The sequence below is a fragment of the Lepidochelys kempii genome, chromosome 9 (assembly GCF_965140285.1).
Source record: "Lepidochelys kempii isolate rLepKem1 chromosome 9, rLepKem1.hap1, whole genome shotgun sequence".
Taxonomy (NCBI): Eukaryota; Metazoa; Chordata; order Testudines; family Cheloniidae; genus Lepidochelys; species Lepidochelys kempii.
In genome coordinates this window covers 23,435,121-23,449,368 of record NC_136388.1, presented here as the reverse complement: position 1 = coordinate 23,449,368, position 14,248 = coordinate 23,435,121, and the positions used below count along the sequence as shown (strand labels likewise).

Below are 14,248 nucleotides of genomic sequence, written 5' to 3'. Positions count from 1 at the left end.
GGTAGGCACCAAATTGCCATCTATGCCTTTGAAAATCTCCCCTTGAGAAAATGTCACCTTTTAAATTTCTGAAATAAATAGATTAGACAGATCACCATGTGAGATTCTGGGTAGATTAAAAAGTGTTGATTTTAACCTATAAAACCCCAATTGGTCCAGGCCCAGCCTACCTGAGAGATTGCCTCTATCCCCAAAATACGTTGCCACAATTGCAGTCAGCAGAGACAGTGATGCTAGATCTCCCTTGATTTAATAGAGAGAGAGCTGCTGACAGAGCATTTTTCATAAGGGCCCTATCACTCTGGAATGTCCTTCCTCCCATGGCACAGAATAGCCCCGATTTGACGACTCTCAGGGTACCCTGCAGGATCCATTTGTTTTTCCTGGCATTTGACGAGAGGAAAGTGGATTGAGGTATTACCCAATGTATGGAGGTCATAGTAATCTGGAAACACAAAATTAGTAGAAGAAAGTTTTCAAAATTTTGCCTTGTAGTTGGCATTCTTGTGGTAGTACAAGTCTCTGCCATGTGCCAGCTCAAGTTCAAGTAATGTCCCTTCCTCTCATACAAGGTGGGACTGAAAACCTCTTTGAAACTTTCCTCAGGATGATTCAGTTGTAGAGTCAGTGGACGCTGTGGGGTGTGAATACAGCTTTGACCGGGAGGTTGGTTGGACACTATAATTTTAGTAAAGTAGTAGCAAGTCTTTCAGCTCCTGTAGTAGCGTGGAAATAGATAACTTTTTCTACCTTCTTCATCAACGTTTAAAGACTATGAGCCAAGCTGGTAAAAAAATGGTTTCCTCCAATTAGGTTCCTAAAACCATATTTAGGTGCCTTAATAAGTAACCTGATATTCAAAAGTGCTGAACACCCAGCAGTTCCCACTATAGTTAATGGGAGCTGTTGAGTGCACTCAGAAATTTTTAATATCATGCCACTTGTTTAGGTACTTAAACATGAATTTAGGAGTCTAAAGTTAAACACCCATTTTTAAAAGCATGGTCCCAGTAAAGTCCAAATCAACAACCTATTGCTAAAAGGATGGATGAACATTACTCTCTTTTTGAAGGGGGGGAAAAAACACACCAACCACAAGAACAGGTGTTATGCACACAGTGCTCTGTTAACAAATAGGATTTGTGTTTGAAACTCCTGCTCAGTGCTTTGAATATTTACCTTTTGGTGACCTGTATCTATACTGCTGCTTTATATACTTCATTCGTTACACTAGAGCATTCTTGAAAATAAGGAAAGAATATCACAGTTCCAGATGATTTATATAACCAGCCACCTGGGACTGCTCTGTGGTTGATCCTGAACTGAGAATAAATGAACAACAGTGTGCAGTCATGCAAGGCGTATTACTAGAGAAGAGCTAGAATGTGTCATACTGAACTGTATATTTCCATTAGTCTGTCTAAATTAACATAATGCTTTATTTAGAATTCTCTAATGGGTTATATAGTGATACTTTTTATCTACCTGTAATCATGTTGCCCTGGGGATAATGCTTTAGTAAACATCTGATTTTTCTGACAAGGGGATTCCTTCCAAATCCTCCAAAATTAAGTTACACAATTAAGTTAAGCTGCTGGGTTAAAGTTTTGTGTAGATTCAAAGGAGGCTTCACATTAGACCAGTTTCCCCTAGCAAACACTGTTTTTCAGTGTTCACTGTTCAATGATTTTAGACAGTCATCTTCAAGAACTGAATTGATCGAATTCACCTGAGGATATTAGTGAATGAGAGATGAAGAGATCTTGCCCAACATCCAGAAGTTCTGAAACAACTTTAGAATCAGTTCTAAGTTGCAAAAAGTTCTAAGATGGAATCTCTTCAGAGATGGAAGAAATACTTAGGAAAATATCCTTAATATCTCAAGTTTGGCTTTCATGTTTTTGTGATTTTCTTCATCATTAGAGGGTAATTTTTTATGCACAAGATCACTTTCATTTAAAGAAATCCAGACTTCTGATTGAGGAGTAGGTCTTCCAGTCCGCATAAGCTCAGAATCCTACTAGTTCCAGCAGCAGCTATCATAGCCGTTAAAGTTTTCAACAGATTTTAAAGTATGATGCAAAATTGCAGTCTTTTCTTTTTTTATCCCCCTTCAATGAGGGGCTTGGATTAGATTGCAACATATTAGTTGCTGCCTTGTTTGCCAGAATCTTAGCATTCATCTTTTTAAAAAAGTCCCTAGGCCTGACGATGGCCTTAAAAATGTGAACTTGGACATTGCTGCATCAGTTACTCTGACTCTGCAGAGATTCTGAAACAATAGAAGGTGTGAAATGTCTCTAACATGGTAACTCAGGGCTTGTCTATATGGGGACACTCAGAGAAATTCATTCAAATTAACTAATGGTGTGAATTTAAAGCACATTAGTTAAACTGCATTAAATCCCTGTGTGGACACTCTCATTCAGATGACCAGTAACGATGATTTAAATGTCATCATTGTTAAGTATTTCATTATGAACAAATCATGTAAGAAAGGAGCAGAATGATTTACATAATTTGCTGAGAGTGATATTTCATTTTGGTGCCAGGAGTAGGTAGCATTTTAGAGGTAACCAACCATTTCCCTCCCCCTCTCCCAATCTAACGCATGGAGTCAAAAAGACCGAGGGGAAGAGCAGAGCCCACCTCAGAGGGCATCTGAACCCCAGGAAACAGGAGGTAATCTGTAGAGGCAAGAAGGACATACATCCAAGCCTTCCACCCACAATGAGGGCTTGGTTGGCTCTGGTGGCATGTGAATGGCCAGATGGCTTTCTCTCTGGATCTAGTGGTGGTGGCTCCTCACTTTAATGGACATTGTCCATTTGACTCTGCAGACTTTACTGTATCATTATCATTCAGGTCATGACTGTTTTCTTTGCAATCATGAGAGCTGGATATATATATATTTTTAAATGAGACCTTAGATTCTGATGTCATATAACTCCAAGAGACTGGGGGTCCTGTGTATGTTTCTATGCCTTGCCCAAGGATATATCTGAATCATACTAAGAGGAAACAAAGCTTAATGATCCCAACAGAACATATGTGATCATATTTTAAACATCTGCACAATCTTCTTTGAGTAGCATCTAATTTTTGTGTCTAGTAGGCAGAGTTTGGGAAAGTATCCCAATTTTTTTTTCAAGTTCAGCCCTTTCTGCAATACAGAGTTTAAAAATTTCTGCTTCTTAAAGAAACTGGAAAAGTAGTTTAGGGTATTTTGCTGTACACAAGAAAGTAATGAAAACTCAGAATGTTCCTGGGTGTTAAGATGCTATGTTTTTTAATTAAAGGAAACATTTTAGGTATATCACAGAATTGAGTTGTTCAGATCCTAAATCAAGGAGATTAATGTGGTTTGTGTTCAGGATCTAGCTAAATGAAAGCTAGCTTGGGTATATCTACATGTGCTGCAATCATACCCTCCCGGTTGCAGTGTAGACCTACCCTGTGAATTTAAACTAGAGTTACTCCTGATTTACACTGGTTTAACTGAGACCAGAATTAAGCTCTCTGACTCCACATGGAAATATGTTTAAGTGAACAAAAGGGCTAATTTACAGTCCAGCTTCCCCAGCTGACCAGAATCTGAAGACTTGGTAGGATTAGTCAAAAAGTTTGGAAGTGACAGGAAGATGAGATAGTATTTGTAGACACAGGATGAGTCCAGGGAGTTTTATTTTAGGAGAGGGAATGTAGTAGCCTGCCTGAAGGGATCCACATGTGTGGATGGGGAAATGATGGTGGATGAGAGGAAGTGGATAACAGAAGGAGAAAGAGAAGTCAGGAGTTGGCAGGGGATATGGGACTTGGTGAAAGGTTAGCAGCAGACACACTTCAGAGGCAGTGACAGGTTAGGAGAAGGAAGGAGTAGCTAGAAGAGAGGAGAAGGTGAGTTATCTCTAGATGATGTTGGTTTTCTTCTTGAAAGAATTGTTTGAGGTCCTATTCTGAGAGGGAGGACATGTAGAGGTGGTAGAGATGGTTTGTGAAGGAATCAAGAAGTGTCCGTAGTTATTGTAGACAACTGAGTTGATCAGAGAGGGGTAATGTTGTTTTGCACGAAAGATAATGAAATAAAAAGCAGACAGAACAAATCGGCATCAGAAATGTATATGGTGTCTCAACTTTTTTTCAAAGATGCTCAGCCACATGAGAGCAAGAGTAGAACAAATGGACATAATCCTTCCTTCAAAAGAAAAAAAAGCCTTACCACAAAAATGCATTTTTGAACTACTTTTTAACTTGTGAATTACCAAAATGTGGAAGCCTCTTATGTAAGTTCACAAACCAGAGTCCATGTCAGAGCAATGTGTTTTGCCTTTCTGTGGCTGGAGCCGATCAGCAGCAGCCAGTCAACTGGAAGGGAACCTATGCAGCCCTAATGCAAACAGGAGCAGCCAAGATGGCACTGCACCACAGCCATGAATTGGTGTGTGTCCTTCACAAAATAAGGGGCCAGTCGCCAGGGAGATTCCACACACCCCAAAGGGCAGCCTTAAGTAGCTGTGGAGGGTACCATAAACATTTAGGAAAAATTGGAGATAGATTTTTCACTTTGTGGGTCAGTTTACATTTTCAAGGCTATCTTCAGAAGGGAAAATGAAGATTTATACCTAACATTTTCAGGTAGAGACGGATTCACAGCTGCAGGCTCAGTGAGCCCCAGAGGTTCATCTCTGGTGATGATTTGATCCATACTTTTCCAGATATGCTTTTTATATTTCATTAATTTCCGTATGTTTTCTGTTGTGTCTTATTGTGACTGTATACAAAGAAACAAACACAAAAAGGAAGCTTACAAGAAGTGGAAACTTGGGCAGATGACTAGGGAGAAGTATAAAAATATTGCTCGAGTATGCAGAGGTGTAATCAGGAAGGCCAAAACACAACTGGAGTTGCAGCTAGCAAGGGATGTGAAGGGTAACAAGAAGGGTTTCTACAGGTATGTTGGCAACAAGAAAAAGGTCAGGGAAAATGTGGGACCCTTAATGAATGGGGAGGCAACCTAGTGACAGATGATGTGGAAAAAACTGAAGTACTCAATGCTTTTTTTTGCCTCGGTCTTCACAGACAAGGTCAGCTCCCAGACTGCTGCCTGGGCAACACAGTATGGGGAGGAGGTGAGCAGCCCTCAGTGGTGAAAAAACAGGTTAAGGACTATTTAGGACAGCTGGACGTGCACAAGTCCATGGGTCCAGATCTAATGCATGTGAGGGTGCTGTGGGAATTGGTTGATGTGATTGCAGAGCCATTGGCCATTATCTTTGAAAACTTGTGGCGATCGGGAGAGGTCCCGGACGATTGGAAAAAGGCAAATATAGTGCCCATCTTTAAAAAAGGGAAGAAGGAGAATCCAGGGAACTACATGCCGGTCAGCCTCACCTTAGTTCCTGGAAAAATCGTGGAGCAGGTCCTCAAGGAAACCATTTTGAAGCACTTGGAGGAGAGGAAGGTGATCAGGAACAGTCAACATGGATTCACCAAGGGCCAGTCATGCCTGACCAACCCGATTGCCATCTATGATAAGATAACTAGCTCTGTGGATATGGGGAAAGCAGTGGATGTGATATATCTTGACTTTAGCAAGGCTTTTGATACAGTCTCCCACAGTATTCTTGCCAGCAACTTAAAAAAGTCTAGATTGGATGAATGGACTATAAGGTGGATAGAAAGCTGACTAGATTGTAGGGCTCAACGGGTAGTGATCAATGGCTCCATGTCTAGTGTCAAGTAGAGTGCCCCCGAGTTCGGTCCTGGGGCCATTTTTTCCCAACATCTTTATTAATGATCTGGATGATGGAATGGATTGCACCCTCAGCAATGACGCTAAGCGGGGAGGAGAGGTAGATACGCTGGAGGGTAGGGATAGGGTCCAGACTGACCTAGACAAATTAGAGGATTGGGCCAAAAGAAATCTGATGAGGTTCAACACGGACAAGTGCAGAGTCCTGCACTTAGGACAGAAGAATCCCACGCACCACTACAGGCTGGTGACCAACTGGCTAAGCAGCAGTTCTGCAGAAAAGGACCTGGGGATTACAGTGGATGAGAAGCTGGATATGAGTCAGCAGTGTGCCCTTGTTGCCAAGAAGGTTAATGGCATATTAGGTTGCATTAGTAGGAACATTGCCAGCAGATCAAGGAAGTGATTATTCCTCAGTATTCGGCACTGGTGAGGCCACATCTGGAGTATTGCATCCGGTTTTGGAAAGGATGTGGACAAATTATAGAGTCCAGCGGAGGGCAATGAAAACGATCAGGAGTCTGAGGCACATAACTTAAGAAGAGAGGCTGAGGGAACTGGGCTTGTTTAGTCTGAAGAGAAGAGTGAGGGAGGATTTGATAGCAACCTACAACTACCTGAAGGGGGGTTCCAAAGAGGATGGAGCTCAACTGTTCTCAGTGATGGCGGATGACAGAACAAGGAGCAATGGTCTCAAGTTGCAGTGGGGGAGGTCTAGGTTGGATATTAGGAAATAGTATTTCACTTCGAGGGTGGTAAAGCACTGGAATGGGTTACCTAGGGAGGTGGTGGAACCTCCATCCTTAGAGGTTTTTAAGGCCTGGTTTGACAGAGCCCTGGCTGGGATGATTTAGTTTGGTGTTGGTCCTGCTTTGAGCAGGAGGTTGGACTAGATGACCTCCTGAGGTCTCTTCCAGCCCTAATCTTCTGTGATTCTAACTGTTTTGCATACAGACATTACAAGAGAGAGCTGATCTATACATACAGAGTGAATTGCAAACAATAGTAATTTACAGAGAAACCACATAGAAAATCTGCAGTCTTTGGGGTTTTTTTATTAGTAAGGCATGACTAAAATAGAAACAAGCCCTTAAGGTACAGTCCTGTATGCATACATAGTGGATGTTATGTAGTCTATATATCATAGTCCTATTAGTTTACTCCTATTTATGTTTGTTTTTGTACAGTATTACTTAGCATCTTGCCTTATCAGTCAAATGAGTGTCACTTAATAGGCATTCCTAGACAGAATTCTACAATTAGGGTCCTGGCCAGCAGCCGCCACTCTCCGGCTGTCCAGCTCTGAAGGCATCACCGCTGCCAGCAGCAATGGAGAACTAAGGGTGGCAATACTGCGACCCCTCTAAAATAGCCTTGCAAGCCCTCAGCCCCCACCATGATTAGAACACCATGAAATATCAGATTTAAATATCTGAAACCATGAAATTTAAAATTTTTTAAATCCTATGACCATGAAATTTACCAAAATGGACCGTGAATTTAGTAGGGCCCTAGTTATGTAGATTATATTTGTTCAAATATATTAGATTATAGGAAAAAAATCTGTTTTTTCATTATGGTTTCGCTACTATATACATACGGTTCCATAGTATCAGTGAAATAGATTTTCATTCTAGTTGAATTCAAGTTTATTTCTGTGGTGGTGTTTTGTTTTTCTTAACATTTGACAATGTCTTCATCATTGTTGCAGATCTTTTGGTTGAACCGAGTAAAAGTTTGAAGAAATATTTACAGTGTACAATATTTTTTGTACTGCTGCTATTTAGTTACTCTTAATCTATTTATTAATATTTGCAACAAAGATTACCTTTGCTTAAAATAACTGTAGATTTAACTCTGTACTGCTATAAACCTTTAATCAAATTAAAACACACCAATATAAAATTGAAATTCCTGAGTCTCTAGACTTCCAAATTTCATTCTGTCTTGTGGCATCACGGTATTGCTTTTGTTACAAAATCTCCACCCCAAAAACAAAAAGTTGAAGTTGCATACTTCAGCTAGCAAGCTTCTGGAACTGAGTGTAACCTTTATTAATGAAAAGTTTAGCCTCATATCTGCGGTAAGCAAAATCTATTGTATAATAAGCTTATTGTTTCTCAGCTCATGAAAAAAAGGTTATTCTTTCTCCATCCTTTTGTAATGGTGTTTTAACATTACTTTTATTGTAATTTTATTGCCAAATCAGGTGTGAGATTAGATGTTGGATGTTACGTGTAATCTGCTCAGAAATCAAATCATTTGACCTCCAAACCCACCAATGCACCCTCCTGCTGGTTTGCTGTTAAATATGCAGCATTTTCCTGTCATGAATACAAATGGCGGACAAATTAGAATCTACAGACAGCTGACCTGAGCTACAGATTAGAGACTAGGGGCTTGTGCTGTTTTAAAAGTTTTAATTACCATAGTCCCAATAGCCAGTTGAAGGACACATACAAAAATCTGTTTATAACAAAAAAGCAAAGAAAGAAAGAGAAAGAAAGAAAGAAAAAGCTCACTCCTCCTAATTTGAATTTTTCAGTTTGATTACATTTGCACTTCCATTGGAGCTATGCTAATTTGCTGCATGAAATTAGGTCTATTAATAAAAAATGCTGTACCTTTACAAAAGTATTTTCAATTGAGGGTTTTTTCTGTTTTGTTTTTGTTTTGCTCATTTCCATTTGGGACTAGCTGAAAATGACATCAAAACCTTATGAGAATTTTACTGTCAAACGTGATTTTAGCTCAGGGCCTGGCAAGTCAAATTCAAAGTAGCTGAAATGTGTAGGAGTAATAGCGGGAATAATATGGCACAATATAAATACTTTCAGAGGAAAAGTGTGTGTTCCTTTTACATCCAACTCAAATGTGTTGGATTGCATTACTGCAAGATGTTTGAAGTTGTTTGCTGTAATATATCATTCATAATACAATTATAAGACTTTGTTTTTTAAGATGTAGCTAGTCATGAAAACATATTTTATACAATTGTCTTGAGATGTGGTGCAATGATAGCACTATTTTGGTCCATAATAGGGATTAATGTATGAAAGGTTTACAGAGGATTATAGGGAAAAGATGGTTTTTAAAAATCATTTTAGATATCAAAGTAATAGAACTAAACAAGGATTTGTTCCTTTGAATTTAAAAAATAAATTTCACTAATACTTGCATTAAGGAATATATTATCCTGATGCCTTCATTCTTGAATTTGCATTTTTTGTTTCTCATGTGTGTTGGCCCAGTGTTGAATTGATTAGTTATGCCTAGCTAGTAAGCAATGAAACATTTTTATATACACTAGGGAAATAAATTTGGCAGAAAATCAGCATGAGTAGATTTAATTATCACTCAGAGACCTTTTCCTTTTCTAGCTTAGTGATCCTGAAACTCCACGTGTTTCAATGAAATCTGTGTGGACGCTAAGCTTCGCTTCCCAATTTGTTCCTCCACACAATGATAAGCCAAGCAATTACTGGTTTATTGATTTTTCATCATGACAAATTTAAAGTTGATTTTTTTCCTGAAAAGGCAGGGGTGATTAAGTGTTTCCCCTCGGTTTAGTACAAGAGAGCTATGTGGCAGAATCTAATATCCTGAGGTCAACCTCTGCAGACAGATAATACGGTGTCTTGGCCACATGTTAAGAAGAGAAATCAGGACTACAAATGTGATAGGATATATGTGGAGACAGTTTAATTTGCTCCATTTATATGAACAAGTCATGTGGTTCATGCTTGGAAAACATCATTTTGAATAGGCTTGGAAATAAAAACCACGTGGGCAGAAAGGATAAATGAGTACAAACAAGAGAAGCATTTGCTTCTCAAGGGGTAGATCTTTTAAAATCTGAAATAAGTAAAGCTTTGTTTTTTTGTTGTTTTAATAATTGACTGAAATCTACATGTTACCCTGCGGATAACTTCATATTCTCCTTACAGTTTGAGCTAACATTTAAAAAATTAAAATCATACAGGTCCCAAAAAGATTGTTTCTGCGTAATATCTATATCACGTAAACATCACAGTAACAATCAAGGTATAGTATGCTGTTAATGTTTGTGGTTTATTTTGAAGCTCATGGATTTATAGAATTTAATTGGAAGCAAAAGAATAGCACTTTACAAAATGGGAAAATGCATTGCTAGAGTTTAGCTGTTCTTATTAAACTGCAGAATTCATGGATTTGGATAAAACAGTAAAGCAATCAGCAGATAAAGCTTGTTTGTTTTGGAAAAAAAATCAATTTGATATTTTATGTCAATAGAAATTTTGACATGTTTTAAAATCCTTAAAAGGCTAACTTATACTTACTCTGAAGTTATTTGAGCAGTTTGGGAAAATCTTTATGCTTTCCAAGACGTTGTTTGGAATTTAACCCAAAACTGAGCCGGTCAACATTAGCAGTAGGTTGTAGTGGAGAAATGGCAGAAAATGTAAAGTTTTTAAAAGATTTGCTAGTCAGTGGAAGATGTATGAATTGCAGTGTCTAAGAATGATGAGATATACTGCAATATCTAGTTTTTGAATGTCCCAAAGTTTGAAGGTGGGGGTCTGTGCTTTGGTATTGTTTTGGTTTATTGATGAGAGAGGAACAGACAATCTAGATTCAAATTCCAAACATGCCCACAAAGTTCAAACACTTGAATCTGTTTTTGGTGTGAAACCATGTTGGTCTATAATTTTAGCCATTATCAGTAGTACAAAAGGAAAAGCATATCTTACCACTGCTCATTTTAGATCTGTACCCTGAGAGTGAAATGCTTTTTAAAGGGTTACACAGATTAATTGACAGAGCCAGAAGAGTACCCAGAAGTTGCCTACTACAGGACAGGCCCAACAAAGAAAATAACAGAATGCCACTAGCCATCACCTTCAGCCCCCAACTAAAACCGCTCCAACGCATCATCAAGGATCTACAACCTATCCTGAAGGACGACCCATCACTCTCACAGATCTTGGGAGACAGGCCAGTCTTTGCTTACAGACAGCCCCCCAATCTGAAGCAAATACTCGCCAACAACCACACACCACACAACAAAAACACTAACCCAGGAACCTATCCTTGCAACAAAGCCCGTTGCCAACTGTGTCCACATATCTATTCAGGGGACACCGTCATAGGACCTAATCACATCAGCTACACTATCAGAGGCTCCCATTGTTTCATGTTCTCTGTGTATATAAAATCTCCCCACTGTATTTTCCACTGCATGCATCCGATGAATTGAGCTGTAGCTCACGAAAGCTTATGCTCAAATAAATTTGTTAGTCTCTAAGGTGCCACAAGTACTCCTTTTCTTTTTACAGATTAATTTGAGATTGAAACCATCAAAGGACTTGCATCACCTTCTTAAAATCAATTTCCTTGTCTGTACACGCTGCCTGATACTTCACTAGTATGATATAATTTATAGTGCAATACTTTCAGTTAACACCAAATTACTAAGTTGCAAATGGCATGCAACAAATGGAGGTATGGGCATTCCTGACTTAGAAACCAAACTTAGAACTTTCATAAAGATTACCTATAAAGGAATGCAGGCCCTTACATTGTTCTATTCTTTTGCTCCTGACAGTATTAACATCAGTGACCTGCCTAATGGACAAGGGAGTTGTCACAGGGTCCACTCACTGCTAGGGGCACCTCTTTCTGGCTACTCTGGGAATTAGCACCTTCCAGGTGCTGCGCCCTCCTCTGTTGGTTTCTGAACCCGTCATTCTCTCTTACCCTGTGACCCCTCTTACTCCAGGAGCTACAGCTTCCTCTTTGTGAGTTGGCCCTCGGGCCATGTCACTATTGTCTTCCCCTTCCAGGGTATGGAAGTCTTTCGGGCCAAACTGTCCCTCTGCACCACTTCCTTAGTGGATGGTAAGGGAACCTGGGCCCACCCTCTACTCTGGGTTCCATCTCAGGGGCCCTCTCTTCAGAAGCCAAGGTCCGCACTATCCTATGACTTGCTGCTTTTCCCCTGAGCCTATCCTACCTTTCTGGCTCTCCTCCTATCTGGGTTTGCCAGCTGCACAATCCCCTCCTCTCAGGGAGTAACAGTAGGCAACTTGCCTCTTTAGCCCAAAACACACTCCAAACACACCCAAAACACTTCTCCCAGGGAGCGACTGCAGACTACTCCCCGGCAGACCCTTTCTGCTCTCAGCTCCTGGGCCCCTCCTGTTTCTGTGCAGCTGAGCCTCATCTCATTAATCCCTGCTCCCTGGCTGCTCCTCCAGGTGCAGTCTGGGCAGTTTTGGCCCACCTAGCCACTTTAACCCATTCAGGCTTTGTGTGGGGTGGGCATCCCATCACAGAGGTATTGTGAAAGCAGAGTAGCCAATCCCACTGGGGTGGGCAAACTTTTTAGCCTGAGGGCCACATCGGGGTTCCGAAACTGTATGGAGGGCCAGGTAGCGAAGGCTGTGCCTCCCGAACAGCCTGTCCCCCGCCCCCCTCAAAACTCCCAATCATCCAACCCCCCCCCTGCTCCTTGTCCCCTGACTGCTCCCCCGGGACCCCCCCTCTATCAAACCCCCCCATCTCCTGACTTTCCTGACCCCTATCCACACACCCCCACCCCCCGGGACTCCGATGCATATCCAATCCCCCCTGTTCCTCGTCCCTGACCACCCCCCAGGACTCGCTGCCCCTTATCCAACCCCACCGCTCCCCGCCCCCTTACCATGCTGCACAGAGCACCAGGACTGGCAGCCACGCTGCCCCAAGGGCCTGGCAAGACGGTCCCATGGACTGGACTGTTTGCCCACCTCTGCATTAGCAGTACAAATTCTGAGGACGGTGGGAGAGAGTATCAAGGACGAGCTGTCATGTGGCAGGAAACCCAGAGATCTGGGAGATCCAGTGGGCTTTAGAGGATATCATAACTGGAATTTCTATGCTCATTCTAAATTTAAAACTATAGGTCCCATTTTTACTCCCACCTTAAGTCATTGGAACAGAGCTCTGACATGAAGATCTGCTTTAAACAGTGATGTTCATGGCAAACTAAAACAAGGCTCCATGTCATTTTAATTAACACTTCTGATAATAAAAATAAGCATTTTATGTTGATCTAATTGATTTGAAAAATATTGGTTAAATCTGCTACAGAAAGGTTCGACTGCATGCGGTCATTCACGTAGCTGTAATAACTTAGAGTGCTTTACTCAATGATAAGAAAATATATTAAGATGCCCTTAAATTCATTAGTTATTGCCTAAGGTCATACTTTATGTTCAGTTAATTTTATTGAAGTTCATTGTTATGCCTGTGACCTGAACTCATTCAGATAAGGCTTTAAACTATATTGTGTACATACAGTGAAAGAACCTCAATTTGCATTTTAATTCATATATGGAAAAGTTTCTTAATTATTACATCAGTGTTTGTCTTTTGAAGAATGGCAAGTCTGTTCACTCATTTAGGTTACATTTATGCAGAATTTTTAAACTTTTTGGTGTGTCGTGAACACTGGTAACTGAACTATTATTTAATTTTGGAAAATGAATACTCCAAATTTTAGCAGAAATTCCCGTATGTACTAATGAGAACAAATCTTTATTGTCTTAATCTTATTAAAATTTTAATTTCAAATCCTTCCAGTATACCCTCATAAATGGTAGATTTTTAAGTTCTACTCCACTCTTTGTGTCCCTGGTGTGTGTAAATGTTGCTTCATTAAGCTGACACAACCACCTGGTGTTGAGTTTCCAGTCTCTAGAGAATATTTCAGCATCTGGTACATACTGTGATCTTTTTTCTGTGTGTTTAATCTTTTTATGGACATGTTATAATAAAAAGTGAGCAGTAACAAATGAAAGATAATCTAAAAAATAATAAAAGGTGTATGTATAGTTACAGGGGCATTCAGCATAACTCAGTGGTTCTCAGCCTGTGGTCCGCGGACCCCTGGGGTTTCACAGACTACGTCTAAGATTTCTGAAGGGGGTCTGCACCTCCATTCAAAAATTTTTAGGGGTCTTCAAATGAAAAAGGCTGAGAACCAATGGCATAACTTACATATACATGAAACGCATCCAAAGTAAACAAATTTTGTATGAAGTATTATAAAGTGGTTTTAGGAAATTCTGCATTCTGATTGGTCAGTAGCCAAAGCACAGCCCAGTTTGTCAGGACTATCCCATCAGAAATAAAATCAATACACCTCCAAAGTGACTAATAAAATCAATACACCTCCAAAGTGACTAATAAAATCAATACACCTCCAAAGTGACTGTCACCACCTAGACTAATCAAAATCAGGCTTCTGATTTAAGTCTATTTTTAAAAAATCACCATTTTAATTAAAAAATTCACTTTTAAATTTTGAACTACTTTCTCCCTGCTGTCACTCTGTGCTTGTCCTTGTTCATGTTCTGCCACCAACCTTTTCACTTTCAACTCCCTCCTGAAGATACAAGGTGAAATCTTGGCCCCATTGAAGTCACTGGGGCCAGGATTTCATCCACACTTTTTCTGCCTTGCCTGCAAGAAGTT

At 40.2% G+C, this 14,248-nt stretch overlaps 1 protein-coding gene across 3 annotated transcripts in view; it reads left to right on the top strand.

The window, feature by feature from the left end:
• RSRC1 (arginine and serine rich coiled-coil 1) overlaps window positions 1–14,248 on the top strand; it is a 366,646-nt gene that overhangs the window by 300,160 nt on the left and 52,238 nt on the right. The gene's annotated exons all lie outside the window — the stretch shown is intronic.